Source organism: Pholis gunnellus (genome assembly GCF_910591455.1).
Source record: "Pholis gunnellus genome assembly, chromosome: 16".
Classification (NCBI taxonomy): Eukaryota; Metazoa; Chordata; class Actinopteri; order Perciformes; family Pholidae; genus Pholis; species Pholis gunnellus.
The window spans coordinates 15,147,572-15,166,191 of record NC_136543.1 but is presented as its reverse complement, the minus strand read 5'-3'; positions in this window follow the sequence as shown (position 1 = coordinate 15,166,191).

Below are 18,620 nucleotides of genomic sequence, written 5' to 3'. Positions count from 1 at the left end.
AGTCCCATAAGAGCAGTAGATTACCCATAAAAGTTAACTACAGTTGTATGACGCACATATTTATTAGGCTGCTAACAGGGCAAAATAACAGAGTCTGGAGAGTTGTCACTGTCCAGCAATGTCTTGCACAAACACAGTTACTCAGCGTCACACCGGCTGTCGTCACACGTGGCTGTGTTTGGCCTGAAAAACAGAAAAAAAGAGATATTTGAGTGCACATGACATTCAACGTAATCAGTTTTACACACAAATATGGAGCGTGATCTTAAGAAGTAAATAAGCCCTCTCTGTTGTCCTTTTGAATAAACTATTGCCTAATAATACAATTTTGCCTTTTTTGATGTCATTTGACTGACCTGATCTCCGTTTCCCAAAAGCATGCTGAGGCTAAGATTACTGTAAAAAAACATCTTAATAAGCAGTAGGAGTGTTTCCCAAAAGCACAACTTAAGATGCTGTTGGAGATGAGCACATTCATAGGATGCCTTTGCCTAAAATATGTATCTCTTCCGTCTGAAATAATTGCTGAATGAATGATGTTTTCAGTTCACGCATCTTCTCTTTTTCTGATTAGTTATGGCGTAATTTGCCACTTGCTGATATAAGTCAAGTACAGATTGATGACATGAACCTCATGGGGACTGTTAGCGTGCATGTGCACTCGCTTTGAGGTGCTGTCTTGGTATAAACGTGTGGAAATAAAAGAGCTCGTAAAAAACACTCTTAACCTCTAAAATCAATATTGGTAAACATGGTCTAGTCCACAAACCGGAGCATCACTCATGATTTGATTTGACATGATCTTACTTCTTAACCTTTTTTTTTAGAACATAACATGCTAATGGGTCATTTAAAAGTGGAACTCAACCAGAAATCATCGAAGCAGAGAAAGGCATTAGTTACTAAGTCATAATTGGTTTGGTATATGTCAACACACAGAGCGCTGAATGCCAGAGTTCAGAGTTTGGGAATTTCATTCACACCTATTAGTGCTGCTTAATGTAATTATTAGAACGTGTTTGTTAGGAAGTGAATGAGATTGGATGCTTTATTTTTTTCTCCATTTCACATGGTTTTCATATCACCGAGCACAATTCAACTACATAAATAAATTGCAAACAGAGCTAGACAAGCCTCACACGTTTCTTAGACATCCTGACATAAATGAAAGTTAAATGACGTGCCACACGTGGTGCTGACGCTGAATCAGCTCCGCTTTAAAGACTCATATTCGACTCGTATACCCGGTGCAGTGCTTAACTCTGAGTAGCACAAACAATGAAATACTCTCGACTAAAACCAACACGTTTATCGAGTCAGTGTGCAGGGAGGAGTGTGATTAGATGTAGCATGTCTATCCTGGGAACGTCTCTTTAAAGGGACCGGTTTCCTAAAGTGCACTGCTCAATGTTTTACAAGGGTGACTCCTCACTGCCTGGTTTCAACTCGGCATCCCTTACAGATAAAAGAACTGACTGTCTAGAGTTCCTGGAGATTCAAGTCACGAGGTCTGGCAAGGTGGTGTCTTCCCTTTGACTTAATAAAATCTTTACTTTTTGCAGCAGCTATTTTCTACAGGTTTGATTACATGGTGTGTCGCTCCGTAGATGCACCTGGTTCGACATAATAAGAGGTTTCTGATACAAAAGCCACATTCGCAATCCGGTTGTTGTGTCAAAACAGGGCAAAACTAAAGAATAAGTAACACTTCACACAACCACTGCCTCTTAAAAAGGTATCGCTGTATTCATGACTTGTAGAGTGTGTACTCTACCTAAATTATTTAACAGATTAAAATATTTCACTGCAAATGACAGACACATGTATTGACCACAAGAGTTCCTTGGACGCATAAAAAACAAATGAATGCATAAATGTGCAGTCCCGATAAAATTTGTGAGCCTTGGCATAAGCAAAAGCCTCAGCAGATGAAGGCCAGTAACAGTTTTAGAGCGTTAAGTCATGGCTAGTACACAATAAATGGAGGTCGGATCTTACATTGCGAGGGGTAAAGGAACTGAATGCGTGGCTTCGTCTCAGATGAGATCCTTGATGGACAGGCGCTTCAGAGGGCTTCGTTATTACTGGTTTCACTTTCAAGGAGAATAAGACGCCACCGTAAAAACCATGCTTCAAACCGGCTTCCCCCCCCCTCCCCCTCTGTGTGTCAGACTAGAGAGACAATTTTTTCTGATAGAACAATCAGAAGATCACTCACGGCCTGCACTGAGTCCACAAGCAATCTTCTTGAATCGAGCCGTCCAAAAATGGAGCTCGACTTTACAGGAACCAAGCCATAAACTACAAAGGGCCCTGCTTTGGTTTCTGAGATGAGTTGCTTCTGACTGGATCCCGCTGCTTTTTAACGCTCACTCTTTTCTGTGTGTGTGTGTGTGTGTGTGTGTGTGTGTGTGTGTGTGTGTGTGTGTGTGTGTGTGTGTGTGTGTGTGTGTGCACGATTTAAGGGTCTGCGATCTGCCTCATTGACATTCATGAATGCATTCTGATGTCAAACAGTCTAAATATTTAAGACACGACAGGGCACAGGGAAGACATCTGAAAGCAGTCACGAGATGCTATTAATGAATGATTGTCCCCACTCATCTGCACTGTATAGGTGCTGCATGCGCTTGTGCACACAAGTCTGTAGGAGTGATTAGCTACGTGCACGCTTATGGTGGGATGGCTGGTGTGTGAGTATTTGGGCATGTGCATTTCCGTGTCTGTGACAGAGAGACAGGCGGAGAGATCTCATAAATATGTATATCTGTGTGTGTGTGTGTGTGTGTGTGCGCTCACATCACTGTGCACTGCTGCGTGCGTCTTTGTGTCTTCGCTCACGTCCAGACGATGAAATTCAAATAAAGAATATCAAGGCGAGGATAACATTTGGATGCTGTTTGGGATGACAGGAAAATATTGGCCTGGCAGTGATATGCCTTTTGTGCTGTCACTTTGATGGTCAACAGAAAAAGGAAAAATAATTCTCTTTCTTGTTCTGACTTCCTCACAGACAGAATTTCCTCACTAGCTCCAGCGCCAAAATACAACTCTATCCAAACCAATTAAGTTGTCAGATATATAATCTCAAATCAACTTTCTATATGTGTATCCTTCGTTAATCTAAAGCAGTAATTCCCAAACAGAGGTACACTGTAAAAAAAACAACAAGCTTGTTCAACTTAAAATAATTAGTAACCTGGCTGCCTTAAAATGTTGAGTTAGGCAAGCTAAGAAACTTAAATTGTTTGCACTTCAATCCGAGTTCATTCAACTAAGACAAGGGCTGACAAGGGGCGAAGCTAAAAAATACTTTAAAAATAGTCCCATCAACTTGTTATCCAGGGAGTACTCCCACCTTAACTCAAGAAACTAGCAAGCTTAAAGAATACTTCCACACATTTGTGTTGAGAAAGAAAACAAACAGTTGATTAGGCTTAGACATTGGTGTAATAGAAATCTACACCTATTTACAATAACCAGTGAGCCGCCCATCAACCTGAGTCCGTTCAGGTAATTAACAACACATGTTGCAATTGAGAGTTTGTCTGAGAATGTGTTAGCAAGCAAGCAGAGAAGTTGAATTAGTCACTGTAGATAACATCCATCCACCATCCACACTGTGTAATCATACATCTCTCAACTAAATGCATGTTAAAACCTCATTCACTAAAAGCAGGGCATCAATATACAGCAATATTTTAAACTGTTTTACTAATGCATTGACCAATCGTATTGAATAACTTTTGAAAGTGACACCCTTTAAAATCCTCATCAATTATTATCATAATTAAAATGTTAACTGTGTCCCACTCCTAGCTTGAAATGGAGTATATGAGACTTTCCATATTGATATGTAACAATTTTAGTTTTAATTGTTTTCATTAACTTGGTCTGTAATGATCGGCTTCTCGCACCAATTTCTAGTGCCATGAAATTGCATAAATAAAGCAAATGTTCAGTTATTTAGCTATTTTGCTTTTGGGGCCTTGCTTCTTACTTACGAGAACTGAACTGCTTTCTCCATGATACACCTCTGGGCAAACGTATTTCCTTATGAAGAGAAATATCGGGTGTGGCAGTCTGCTGACGGCAAACAGTCTGCATGCGCCCGTCAACTTAGAAGGACCGTGATTCATTAACATACGCATGTTGTTACAAACAGACTTCGACAGTAGTTTAGTGAACTGAGTAAATGAGGCTCATTGTTATGAGTAAACTTGTTGGCATAGTCATTGACTCACAAGCTGTCTTTCGGTGATGCATTTAGTGATTATCTGGGGCTAAAGATACACAATGGACAAATGCACCCATGCAGAGACTCAAACATGCACATGCTGCTGAGCAAAAGGACATGGGGGCAAGAGGGAGTGGGAATGGTGTGAGGGAGATGAAAAGGGAGGTCAGTCGAGACGAGCAGTCCAAAGAAAAGGTAGCACTGAGGCGGTAAAGAGCATGAAGATGGTGAGGCTGAGAAGAAAGGCTCTAATGGCAGTAAAAAAAAAAACCTTGTCCCTCTTTTCATTTTCTTTCTCCCTCTTGTGTCCCTGAATTGGTACTGCTGAACCAGAAAATGCTGCAGCGCTCACCTCTCACCTGCCTTGTGTCTGACACAGAGCGGGTTGCGACAGTTAGACACCGATAGTCACCGTTTGCTGTGGAATTCCAGTTATCAAGCCTGCTGTCGTGCGCCTCAATCCTAAATGCTCACTGGAGGTGCACACAAAAGGTGGCAGGGAGGAAGTGGCATTTGAAATGTGCAGAAAATACAGAGCCACGAAGAGATTGTTGATGAAAAGCATTGAGGAATTTAAGAGGGATTGAAAAAGGAAAGAACTATTTTATTTCAAAGACATATTTTGCACCCTGCCTTTGATACAACCGAACAGAGTTTCACTTGATGGTAGAAAAGGGAATGGATTTGTAAGGTTCCTTTTTCATGAAACATCCTGCTTCTGCAAATAATGCTGCAACAAAACTAACCTTCTATAAAAACACAATCAATTGGACATTTGCCTCCAGGCCTAGTTCTTTCTCCTTCATCTTTATGCAGGAACCCATTCCATGTAAAAAAGACTTTTGCGTTCTTTCAGCTGAAGTGATTCACCTTTACTCGCTTTATGAGAGTACATGGAGGCCTTTTTAACATGTGCTGTTTTTTTTTGTTTTTTTTAAATCCTCTGACACAGTTTGGTTTGTTCAGAGGAAAGAAACGAGTTGGCATGAGCATCAGCAACCGACGTGGCTAGATTTGGTGAACAGAAGCTTTGCAGTGGAAATTGCTTCTTTAATTTGTGTTTTAGCGATGGAGACGATTGCTTTCCTCAGATTTCGTTAATGTTACCTTCGCTGCCAACAATCCCTCCCTGGCATCAGAAGCTCATCGGAGGAGCACGTCAACTCCAGCATAGCTAACACGGCTACGTGTGTGTAGCACAACTATAGATCCTACTTTAATGGTGACAATAATTATTGCCCCCAAAGTTATCTACAAAGAGGATACAGTTCAAGTCCAATTAATGAATTGAGCCTAGCGACGAATGTGATCTCTGGAAGATGGGACAAGAACACTACTTGGCTCAAAAAAAACAAATTGACAAAATAACAGGCTTCACGTATTTTTTGGGAACTGTATGTCGTGGTATTAGGGCTGTGTTACTGGACATGAGGTCTCATGTGATTATCAATGAAAGACAGATATGAAGAAAAAAAAAAGAAGGAAGCAAATCCACATTTTTAATATGCTCTAAACGGGTGCTTGAACCCAGCTTTTTAACATGCAGACTGCAGTAACACTCAGCTTTAATCAGATCATCAGATAAACACAGAGAATGTTTTTGGAATAATCTATTAAGCACCCCACTCCGTTCTCTTCCCCCTCTCCTACTCTGTTTTTCCCCTCATCTACCTCATCACGCTCTTCCTGTGCCTTCATCTCCTCCCCTCTGTCATCCAATGCGAAGAGGTGGGTGGAGGCGTTCCACATAACCGTGTGTGCTATATGCCGAGTTTCGCTGTGCACCTCCGTGCACCACAGGGGGCATGTCTACTCATTTAGCATGTCAAGACATGAGATGGGAAACTGTCACCCATCTCTCCTACTATGGTCATACTACCATGTGATCCACATTGGGTACCTGAGCGTTGCTGCCTGGGACTTACGCTTTATTTAGTACAGCATCATTATTCCAAGTTCAGAGTATCTTAGGAGCCAAAAACCCAACCATCTATTCTTAAGTTTCAGAACTCCAACAATCTTTTCCGTACTCCTTGTATATGTACTCATTCCACCACAACAAGGCACATATCTGCCTTACTAAAAAGAGCAGAGAGGAAATAAAAGTACAGTGTGCAGCTGTTTGAAGCTAGCTCAGAAATGGGCCCCTTCGGCAACTGCCGTTAACCACACAATGCGAATGAGGCCCGCTTCAAACGTCTCTGTAATTTTTATACCCACCTTTCAGATGTAAGATGCATCACAAGCAGGCACATGGGGACACAAGTGCACACACGGAAACACTCAGCGCGAATAAGGACCCAACCTACTGCGGATCAGCTTTTTACTCACAGTAATTACAAATTATGCATACAAATGACCACGGCGAGGGGATATTTTTTGGGATAAAGTCATCATTTATGGAACAATCAGCATGCAGTGGCTTTGAAGGAGGAGGCTACACGCAGATGCACTCGCATACACGCTGTGCTCAGCGGAAAATAAGCTGATTCAAAGATATGCACTCGACATTTGTACTCAGACACATAATAACAGAAACTGTGAGGTTCATACTGCTTTGATGAATTGGCTTCGTTTGGAATAACAGAGACGCGTCAATAAAGAAAAGAAAAAAAAAACGGAGCGTTGTCTTTGTACCTTTCAGTAGCTGATGAGCTGGCAATTGGACAGTGCTAGTAACAGTGGGCAAAGTCAGTATGGCTGTGATCACACGGGATGGATTTGTCACCTTCTCTGGCACGGCTAACAAGAGAGCAAGACGTGTTGTATCTATAGATGTAACATGGTATAGATGGGTGACGAGCGCTGTCGTCTGTGATAACAGTCGCCTACGTGCTCAGCTCCACGGATATCATTCAACATCATAAATGTGCTGTGTCTCCATGGTGCTGAAAAAAAACCCATCAGCACACAGCTACGATGCAAGGGTTGCTTCACCCAAATAAGAAAGAAACCTTCAACCTTTGTACCTTCAATGGCTCACCGGCTGCATCCATATTGAGAACACTCATAGAGATTGACTGAGATGCTACTCGTATACATAACAGACATTTTTATGACATTTTGACAAGTCATTCTCGTTGTAATGCAACAAGTTAACTCTATTGTTAAATCTGGATCATGGCCGTTGATTTCACAGCCGATTTTTATGCATCGGACGTGTTCTGCATCAATACAGCTGTTTATAGCGGCCATGTGAGACCTCGAGCTTCACACTATATGTGCGAAACTGCAACCAAAAGCATACTTTTATAATTTGGCTATTTTCTTGAGGCTGACACATACCACTATAATCATTTTGTGCATAAGTGTGAGTACAGCCAATAAGCTTTGAGCGCACAGCTGAACTGTGGCTGAACGCATGCAGTTTAGAAGCTTTTAAAGGTATGAAGCCACTGCTGTGCTGCTGATGTGCTGCTTTGCTGCAAGACCAATGTAGACAAAGCGTTATACTTGTTTTTTTCTTTACATTTTCAATACATGCCCCTGTCTCAATACACATTGTGATACTCAAAGTGCTGTTTAGATTTGATTTGGGAGGTGCGGATATCATTTCCTCTACAAACCTCTGTGACCCACTGTTGACTATTATGGTTGCCCTTAGGAAAAGTCCAATGTAGGGGTCCCTAGTCTGTTACTGTCCATCATTCACCCTCCATTTGTTCGTCTAACAATGTACAAATATGTGTACACGGAGTGAGACATGTTCAACTCTGAGAGCTTTTGTGGTATAGCGCCCAAAAACAGCTTACATCCACCAGCTGTTACCTCACCAACTGACATATAATACAACAAAAATGTGGCCTTAAAAAGCCTCTTCACTGATCCTACCCATGCAAAATGTGTAGTCTTAGAAGTGGAAAATGATGTATATATGATGGTGGAGCAAACCAAAAAGCTGTCTGTTCTAAAGCTCTGCCATTTTGCATTGCCTTGTGATGGTCATAGGACTTATACTTAAATACAGCCTGTCTCACTCTCATCTAGGACAGAACAGACACAACATGTGGCAGCATGAAATTCACTGTGACACCTCTAGCTACCAGTGCCAGCAAAAAAAAAAAAAAAAAAGGAAGCTTGTTGGGGGGGGGAGTAAGGGTTGGGCTACGGGAATAAAATATGATGGAGAGGAAGTGTAAGGAGTGGGAGGAAAGATGAGGAATGATCCCTGATTGTGCTTGTCTTATGAGGGGCATCCATCAGGAGTGACACCAGGACAAATAAAACCCTTTTTTTCACCATATTCAATTATATAGCATGAGGCAGGTTTTTACACTCAAATGCACACGCGCCCATACATACACGCAAAAAAAAAAAAAGCAAATGCACGTGTGCACAGACACACGCACATGCTCACGCTTTTGATTCACGCGTGTGCGACGCATTCCAATCTAATGTGACTTATATTTAGCATCATTCTCACAGAGGATTGTTTAATCTCTACTGAGGAAGATTTATTGCACAATGGCAGCACTTTTATATGTAATACAAGCTGACAGTTTCATGAAATAAAGTAAGAATCAATGGAGGACTGAGTCGCAGCTGCAGCGTGCTCGCACAGACTCCCGCATAAATTGCAATTGGACGTCAATTCAGCAATGCAAATGAAAACTGGCTCCAAACTTCAGGGACGGGAAAAAAAATTGGGCGGTTAGCGGCCTCACCTGTTTGAAGGGAAAACGGGGACATCTGACTCCAGGAGGACAGTTGGCATCATTAGCCTGGGCTCCAAAATGCTGGAGGTAGAGAGGAGATTAAACAAGTGATTAGAAGAATATAAACAAGTGGTTGAAGGATGGAGAGAGAAAGAGAGAGGTGGAGAAAAAACAGACAGACAAATAATATCCCGAGGATGAGAAAGAAGGAATCAATGTTTAAGCTAGTTTGAAAGCCAAGAAAGTGTCAATAAGGAGTAGGTCTGAGGTATTCCTTTGCAGATAAACAGTCTCACCATGTTCATCTTTGCCTTGACAAACCCACTGAATAAGTAAAGGGATGAATTCAGTGATCTGTCTGTGTGTAATACTTCAGCAACACAATGGAACTGGAGTAAAAAGAAAATACGGCAACATTTTCAAGAAAACAATTTGGACAAATAGCTTTGGAGAGTTTCCATAAAGAAAGGTAGCAAAACTCCCACACTGCAACGGCACCGAGATGCCAATGGTCCGGAAAAGTCGTATGAAGTTGTCTTGTCATGACACTGCTGGAGTCTCTTGCTGTTATTAAATGGTGCCATTTCTCGTATGGAACCATATTAAAGCTGAACGGAATTGAAAATGAGGGCTGTATGGTGGTGTGGTGGCTAGCTGGACGGTCCGTGTGGAGTTTGCATGTTTGCATCAGTATATATATATATATATATATATATATATATGTATATATATATATATATATATGTATATATGTATATATGTATATATGTATATATGTATATATATATATGTATATATATATATGTATATATATACATATATATATATATGTATATATATGTATATATATATATATATATGTATATATATGTATATATATGTATATATATATATATATATATATATATGTATATATATATATACTATTTATAATGTTATGATCCCTTTTGTTTAATGTGTGACAAACACAAGAGTGTGCGCAGGATATTGACAACTCAGCAGCTGAACTACCATGAGCGGAAAGTAACTGCAAGCTAGGCTGACTAAGCTTCCACTCAGAATGTGGAGGCGTAGTCAGCTAGTGAAATAAATAAATTAACAGCATGTGGGTCCTTCCAAATATGTAATATTATAGAGCTCAACAGTGAACTTGCCGGAGTGGAAATCCCAGTCATATTCAGATTATTAGCGATAACATCTTTATTATCCAAGGTAGACTATGAGAAAGTGAAACGATAGCATATGCTCATGCAGAAGCCACAAGTCTGCCTGATATCAACCTTGTTTAAAGAAAAACATATTTTATTCGTGACATTTCCACGTTTTTGCCAAAACAGCAGCGCTTTACTGGCAACAATTATTTATTTATTGACAACAATTTCAGAAACTTTAAACGCAGCACACAGTGCCGAATAGCGTACTGCTTTTACAGACCCGCATTAAGACAACATTATAATAAAAACAATGCTCAAGTGCAATCATTCGTATTATATAATAATTACCATTAATCAAGGTTAATTATATATTTTTGATGGGCTGTAAATTATATTAATCATAAAGTCACATTTCCACCGCAGGTGGGCAAATTAGCTAATTAGAGCAGAGATCCAAATGACAATACCAGTGAAGAGGCAATCTATCATGATGCAGCAATAATAATACTAATAATAATAACGCCGCTTTGTCATTTGCATTTCTGCTGGAGAGTAAAAATGTCTTGTGATGCCAGGCGCTCACTCATAACACCATCCTCCATCTTTGAGCATTTGAAAATGCCAGCGCGTGGGCGGTGGGGGGGGGGGTTGTTCCAAAACAGACTTGAGAGTGCGCTCTGAAAGCCAAAAAACCTCAACACTTGGCAATCTTTAGTATACTGTGGTCTTTTTTGTGCTTTGTTGCAGTAAGAATGATAATTAACTGTGGCACTGGTTTCTAGTTTGCTTTCTATGGTTTTTTTTTATGTTTATATTATTATTTCATGTGAAACTCAGTGAGGTCTCAGGACACCTGGGCTTAAAAAGAGAAAAGGCAGAAATGTCCTGATTATGAACAAACACATTGATTTGAGCTATAAAGAAGTCTGTGTCTCTCGTGCTCACCTCAAAACCGATCTATGGATCTGTAAGGCTGCTACAGTGCTAGCTCTCTTTCCACCCCCATGGACCAGCCACAGGAGGGACAACCCTTCCATGTTTTTTAAGGGCTTTTAAGTATTTTACTTTAGACACATACAACCTTGTTTTGTTGCTTAGTTACAAGATTTTTCAGCCTCCTTACTTTGAAGAATGCCCGAGCCGAATGAGTTCATATAAGCAGGATCCACGTGCTTGTGATGAGATGGACATGCTGCTTGAAGGAACATTGCGTTTGTGCTAACAGGTGCACAAACGCAGCTACCGCACAAAGAGGTCAAATATGCTCACATTAACCCGCACTTATCCAAAGAATGAGGATCTTTTACGTGATCAAAATGCGAGACAAGGTTTCACACTTTGCCTTTTTCCGTGTCTTCATACCCTTATCGGGCTGACACACTGATGTCAATGCACACTTGAGTTTATGAACGCAGACACACGGACCCGAGGAAGAAAAAAAGGGGCACCTGCCAGAGAATAACAACAGACCTGTGTAGCCTAGCAACAGCTCGGAGACAGGCTTATTAGCTGGAAGAAGAGAGAAGAATGCAAGAGGGAAAACTTTGCCCTGTGTCTCTGCCACTCACACAAGCTGAAGGGCACACAGGCTCAAATGCGCAAGCCTCATTCACACCAAACCCTCCTGCTCTCACACCCCTCCCAAGACGCCGTGTTTCTGACAAACCCATATTTGCAGCAGACCATCGATCGGGCTGCTAAACCAAACAATTTGGCCACTAACTTGTTTTTCCTGTCTGCCAAGAGTGGAACCTTTTTTAATTGTCAATTTGTTGCTTTTTTTTTTTTTGTGCGGATGCTGTGGCACCAAACTGCCAGTCGAGGTATGCCACCTCCTTGACACAATAAAAGTAGCTTCACTTAATTGCTCTCTCTCTTAGAGGCAGTATCCTGGATTTGATTACTGAGGCAGCAAAGGTTTAAATCAATGATAAACAACGGTTGGGGTGGCTGAGTGAAAGGCCGGGAGAATGAAACACCCAGAATTCAGATGGTGGGCATTTGTGGGACCTCGGTCCTACCTGAGAGACCTTGGTGTTTTTAAAGAGAAAGTCAAATAGATCCAATCACTCATTCACAGCCCACACTCCTACAGTTGATAAAAAGGTAGCTCCACCTTATCTGATTTTTATCCTACCCTTTCTCTCTGTCCTGTAAAAGTTTAATAGCAGAATATTTAGTTTATGGTCAGCGCCAGAGCAAGAACAGACAGGTGCATGTGAACCAGAGCGTGTGTGTGTGTGTGTGTGTGTGTGTGTGTGTGTGTGTGTGTGTGTGTGTGTGTGTGTGTGTGAAACAAAGACAGATTTCAAATGTGTCAGTGACTGAAATAGTTCTCATAACTTTTTCATTCTCTCTATAAACATTACTTGCATCCCTGCATCAGCTGTTTTTCTGCCAAAAATAAAACTTGTATAATGTCTCTCTCCATTACCATCACATATTTGACTCTCTCTCTCTTTCTCTCCCCCTCTCTCTCTCTCACACACCCAGGTTTCCCTTCTTGCATCTCATCTCTCAGCTGACACCAAGAGACCCCCATATTGCCACTTCCACCCGGGGGGAATGTGCATTGCGGCTTCAGTAATTATCCTGCTGGATTGGAAGTGCTGAGGCCAAAGGGGCAAACCTCAGAGTGCAGTAAGTCTTGCTGTCACTGTCACCACCACACGGAAGTGTGCAACCTAAATTTAAATAGGTCATAGAAGAAAAGGGCAGAGCGAGGAGAGATTGAGAAAGTGAAGATGGAGATGTACAAATATTCAGTCTTGACATGGGAGGAAGACAATATTTTGCTTATCTGACACTGCAAAACCCTCTGCTGAATCACAACAAAACCCTAAATAAAGTGGTTGTTTGAGTAAGAGCATTTTTACAGGAAACACTGTGAAGGGTAAACCTCCAAAAGCTTTTTCGAATAAACATGTTTGCTGAGCGTTCACAGGTGTAATATTGGTAAACCAGAAACAGAGCAGAGTTACAGTGTAGTGGTGGATAAATACTTCACATCCTCTTCCAAACTGCCAATGCAAACTTTGTAGCAAGAGACATTAGTCATTACCAGTTTAGTTATAAAAAAGTGTATTCACTTACTTGCTGCAAGTTAGATGAGAAGTTTGTCAGTAGTCTCAAACGTTATCTCGAGTGAGCAGACGTTAGCTTAGCTTAGCTTAGCATAAAGACCGGAAACGGGGGGAAACAACTAGTTAGGCTCTGTCCAAAGGTGAGAAAATCTCCCCACCAGCACATCTGCAGGTCACTAATTCACATCCTGTATTGTGTTTGTTTAAGCCATACAAAAACATTTGAACAGGTTAGCTGTTCCCACTCTTTATGCTAAGCTAAGCTAACTACCTGCGGGCTCTCGCTACATGTTGAGCATACATGAAGGTGGTATTCATTTTTCCATTTAACTCTGTGAGAAAACAAATGAAAGTCATTCTCAAAATGTCTAACTAAACCTTTAACGTTTGGCATTTCAATAACTGCTCAATTATGGAGATTAATGAGCCCCATTTCTATATGCGTTGGGCTACAAACACCCCAGGCGGAGGACAACAGAACTCGTAATGCCAGTTGTGATATAAAACACATAAAAAATTATATGAAGATTATCAACAGATTGAGGTATTTTATTATAGTATAAGTGGCAGTGCTTCAGTTGTCACCCAAACACAGTTTATTTCTCCCAGCAACAAGTTGGATACACGTTTTAGATTTGGTAGATTCACTATTGTAGAATGACGCAAATGCACAACCGTCACTGCAATTACATAGGCCTTATAACAATTTGCATTGTTCATACAGCTCCTAGCTGTGCTTAGTCGTTGCATAGATGGATCCAGCGGTATACTTGTTACAGTACTTGTAAATACAGTACATGTACTCCTAGCTGCTACATATAGAGTGAATTGTTAAATTATTTCCTGGCAACACGGCAGAACACGGCAGGACATAAACAAGGACATTTACATATGCCGCTGAAAACATGTCTGTAAATACCACTTTGCCTGGTTGAACTTCTTACTCTTGTATCCTAGAGACCACAATAACTGCCAGCACTCTTCACTTAAGGACCAAAACAGCATGTATTAGAGTTTGCTGTTACTTTGTCAGTCAATTACACTGGGGAGATGACAGAGTGGTTTTCACTCTGTCATTTGGCCGAGAGATTTTACATTCACCAGTATTTCACATGCACAACACATACAGTACATGCACAGCAGTCCTACCTTCATGGAAGCAATCAATACGTGGAAAAGACTAGAAATGTTCTTGGTGAATATACTGGGTGTGCTAGCTGAATCAGCAACAACATATATATATATATATATTCTTTTATTTTGTATATGTACTACAGAAGTCTTTATTACTGTGGTGTTGGTTCAGTTAAAGTAAAAATAGCAAGGGAGAGCTGGGTAGCAACAATAGCTTTGTTGGATTGAGAGCTCGGTTTAAAAGATATTCGAGTGAGCCTCAGATCAGCTGTGAATGGTGTGTAAAGGAGCAATAATACAGGATAAGTAGTGCTGTGATTGTGAGGGTCACTGCGAAGTTATTTCCACTTCAAAGCAAGCCCCTTAATTCCTGTTTCAGATCTGAATTCTGAGTTCTGTTAAAGATGCATATAATCAGTAAGCTTTGGAAAACCGTGGAAAGTAGCAATGTGATGCTGCACACATCGACTTACAGATTAAAGCGCGTATTTGTTGATCAATTTAAATCTCAAGAAAATATTCACCTGATGTGTTGGAGGGTAACCAGGTCGAACAGACGGGTTTTGGTTGCCACGTCGGGGCCCATGACAAAATGGAGTGGCTGGCCGAGATGAAGGATTCACTTTGTTGGGGAAGTTCTGAGCACCAGAATACCTGGCTGTGAAAGGATGAAAGACACTGACTTGCAGAGTTTCCACAGGGGTTGCTTAGCACTCGTTAATGAACTGGTCTTTTAGCACAACACATTCAACCACACATGCTGCAAATCCGAATTCACACTGAAAACACCCAAGCAGGCTGCACTTCATGGTCCCCTCCCCTCCCAGTTTAGACTATTAGTATGGACATAAAGTATCATGAAGTAACTTCTCCTGAGAGGAAAGTGATTGGATCATTTAATTTAGGTGACGGTAAAGTCGGATTTGCTAATTTGATCAGGCAAAAATTAAAATATGACAGGCTGACAGCACACATACAGGTCAATAGTAATTCATAATGTCTGTGCTGTCAAGTCAGACTTGATGAGTGAGAAGTTGAAAGAAAGTTTCAACATTTTCCAGTCTGAAACAAGAACATGTGAGTGTGAACTGCTCAGCAAAGCCGTGCTAGATTTGCAACATCTTATATAAAGCAGGAGGATTGATGGAAAATAATGTGATCATAGACAGTGAAACGTCTTCTATACATTTCTGTTGGACTAGATTACTTGTCCGTCTTGTTCAAATGTCACTTTATCTTTAGCATTCATGTCAACAGCCGACCAAACTGTGCCAGAGATCTGTCAGTGTCCGGTGTTGAGCTTGATAAAAGGCACAGATTAATTGATGTCACCAACAGCAACAATACCACTGGTGTGAGATGGAGACCACCAATCACTTCAACTGCAGCCTCATTTGCATTGCAAAATTTAACATCACAATTAATTTGACAGTGATATATTGGTGTTTGAAAATGCTACACACAGAACCTTTGAAGCACAGTGCATGAAGGCCAAGATGACATGTTGCAGCCATCAGCTCAGTGGGTGTTGCAAAATGAATGTGCTCAACCAGTGATCGTGATCATGATAAATTCTTCATGTGCCCACCGTGAAACACAATACCCCTCCTGCACACACAACTCCCAACACACACACACACACACACACACACATATATTGCCAAAAGATGCCAGGGTATAAACTTACCTTTGGCTCTGTTAATGGTAACTGTCTGCTGAAGGGTACAAGGTCTGGCTTTCTCCTGAGGGGCAGCTGCTTGTTTCATGCCCGCCTTGGCAGCGTCAGCCCAGGACCTGGCATTAGCATCCACGCCATCTGTACCTGCAACTGCAATATGCACAGCGAGGGGGGGGCGAGGATTACCAGTATACCCATTTCGCATGCATATCGTCTTGTCTGGCCTGTGTCATGTTAAGTCTGACGCAGATGGCAGGCTTAATAGAACGGTGTTATTTTACTCTGCAAGGGGATTTTCGGCAGCCCCCCCCCCCCCCCCCCACCCCACCCCACCCCACCCCACCCCCCCTCAAGGGATCAACATAGTGCCATTAAATCAACGGGGCTGTGTTATCACACTGCAAACTGCTGGAGGAGTGCCAGCAGTATGTATCACATATGCACATTTATTGAGAAGAGCAGAGCTGGCTTCAGGTGCAGCCGTGCACCTGTTAATAAGAAGCAGAGGGGAATTCAAACAGAGCTAAATATAACTGAATCGTATCATTTTATATATATACATGTATTTGATTATCCAAGCATTAAATATGCCTACATTTCCCGTTTTTTTTTTTATCATGAATAGTTACAATAGTAAAAGAATGAACCCACTGCAAAGTGTGTAGGGTGTACTGTATTACTGTATGTACTGTACAAGCAACCTTCCCTATGAAAAATGTACACTGCCCTTGAGTTACTGTTGACTTAATTCATATCTGTGTCCAATGTTCTGTTCTGCACCGACAGCCAGTATGGAGGGCTCCCCGTGTAATTCACTTTGCCACTGCACAATAATCCCCTCATTATGAAAACATTTTCCCACTGAGTCATCCGAATGAGGAAGTACTTCCCTGCAACGCCGATGCGGAGTCACAAAGCGTGTCAACACCTACACACAGAGACGCAATGTTTGCATGCATGTGTGTGATTGTGCGTGGGTGGCACGGGTGGCGCAGGTGGGCAGACATGTCTGGGATTACAAGTGACACTGTGCGCTGCCCCCTGATTTAAAAGGTTGTTCTGATTTGGCTGTTTCGCTATCGACACGACTTTGTTTCGCAAAGTAGGTCTCAAGTTCAGGAAAAGTAAACAAAGTAGTGACGCTAAGCTGTATGTGGCAGAAACAAAAGAGGTTCATTCAATTAGTTTTCTTTTTAAAAGGCTGAGAGAAAAGGGTAAATCTGTGTGAGGTGGACTTTGGCTAAATTTGCACTCAGCAACTTCTGAGAGGCAGCGTTTCTGCCTGAGACAGGTGCTGCTTCCTCTCCCCTGCCTTTAATTAGCAGAGTATGACAGTGCAATTAATATAAATAATAGAGTCTCAGACGGGGATGTTTGTGCATTTGGAGCTCCAGAGGGTGTTAAGAATGGCATAAAATGATATTAACGATAACCAGATTATTTATACTAACTGATAGAAGTAGAGGCATATGAAGAGCACGGCTAGGAGGAGACACATGGCAGATTTATTACCTCTAGGAGGCGGCTGGTTGTTGGCCTTCAGTTCCTCACAGCTGACGGTAGGAGAGATGCCTCGGCCAAATGTTTGAAGGTCCAGCACGGATTTCTGAACTCCTGCACAGATGGAGGAGACCTCGTGGGGCACATTTTCCATTCTCCTCTGATGGGAAGCCCCACTCTCTTGGCATTCGTTTCCTGACTGTGTATGCCCTCTTTTCCCCTCTGCACCTTTGGTCTTGTGATTCCCATCACGCCATACACCCAATAGCAAAGGTTTCTTTGGGGGCTGCAGAGCCGGGAAGTCAGCCAGTAGGTCAGGAGCCTCCTGCTGTGTTGGGGCTGCTGCTGCTGCTGCTGGTGCTGGTGGTGGTGCGTTGTTTTGCGAGTTTGCCTCAGGTGCTTCTGCTTTGCCTTGGACGGGAGCCTGCGCATGGGCGGTCACGCCGCTTGCCAAAGTGGCAGTGGGGATGTCATGTGGGTAGAATGAAAGGGGAATCTCCCACTGGCTAGGCATCTTCCCCGAGGCTAGAGGCTCTGTGGGACATGGTAGAATGCCAGCCTTTATGGTAGGTAGTGGTGGAAAGTCGCCTGTGCAAGAAGATGGGGAATCCTGCTCGCTGTCAGAGCTTAATTCATCAAAGGGGTGTGGAATCTCATTTTCCTCTTCATCGCCGTCATTGTTTTTACTCTCTGAGTCACCATCACTGTTATCAGTGCCACAACTTCTCACCCGAGGTAGAGGTACAAAATCATCATCGTCATCGCTAGAATTGCTGCCACAAATGCTACTTGTACTGCTCACATTCTCATTCTCACTTTCGCATGTAGCGGGCTGAGGATCAAGCTGAGGATCTTCTTCAAAGCAGACGGGATTTGTCGCCGGAGGTTGAGGTTCAGGTGCAGAGCTCCGTTTGTCTCCTCTTCTGCTGGATTCGGGGACCCAAATCCTCTTAGCGTAATTTGCCACCCTACTTTGTTTATCTCCCACATCTTCCTCCTGACGTGACTGAATTGTTGATGACAAGAATTAACACTTAATTCATCTGTTTTTTTCTTAATAGTAAAGTGTTAACAATACATTTCTGATATTTTAGAGGCTGACTAGGCTACCGCAAAGAGCTTTTGTCCACATAGTTACCATGCTCACCACATTTTTGTTCCCCTTTGCCTCCTCATTTC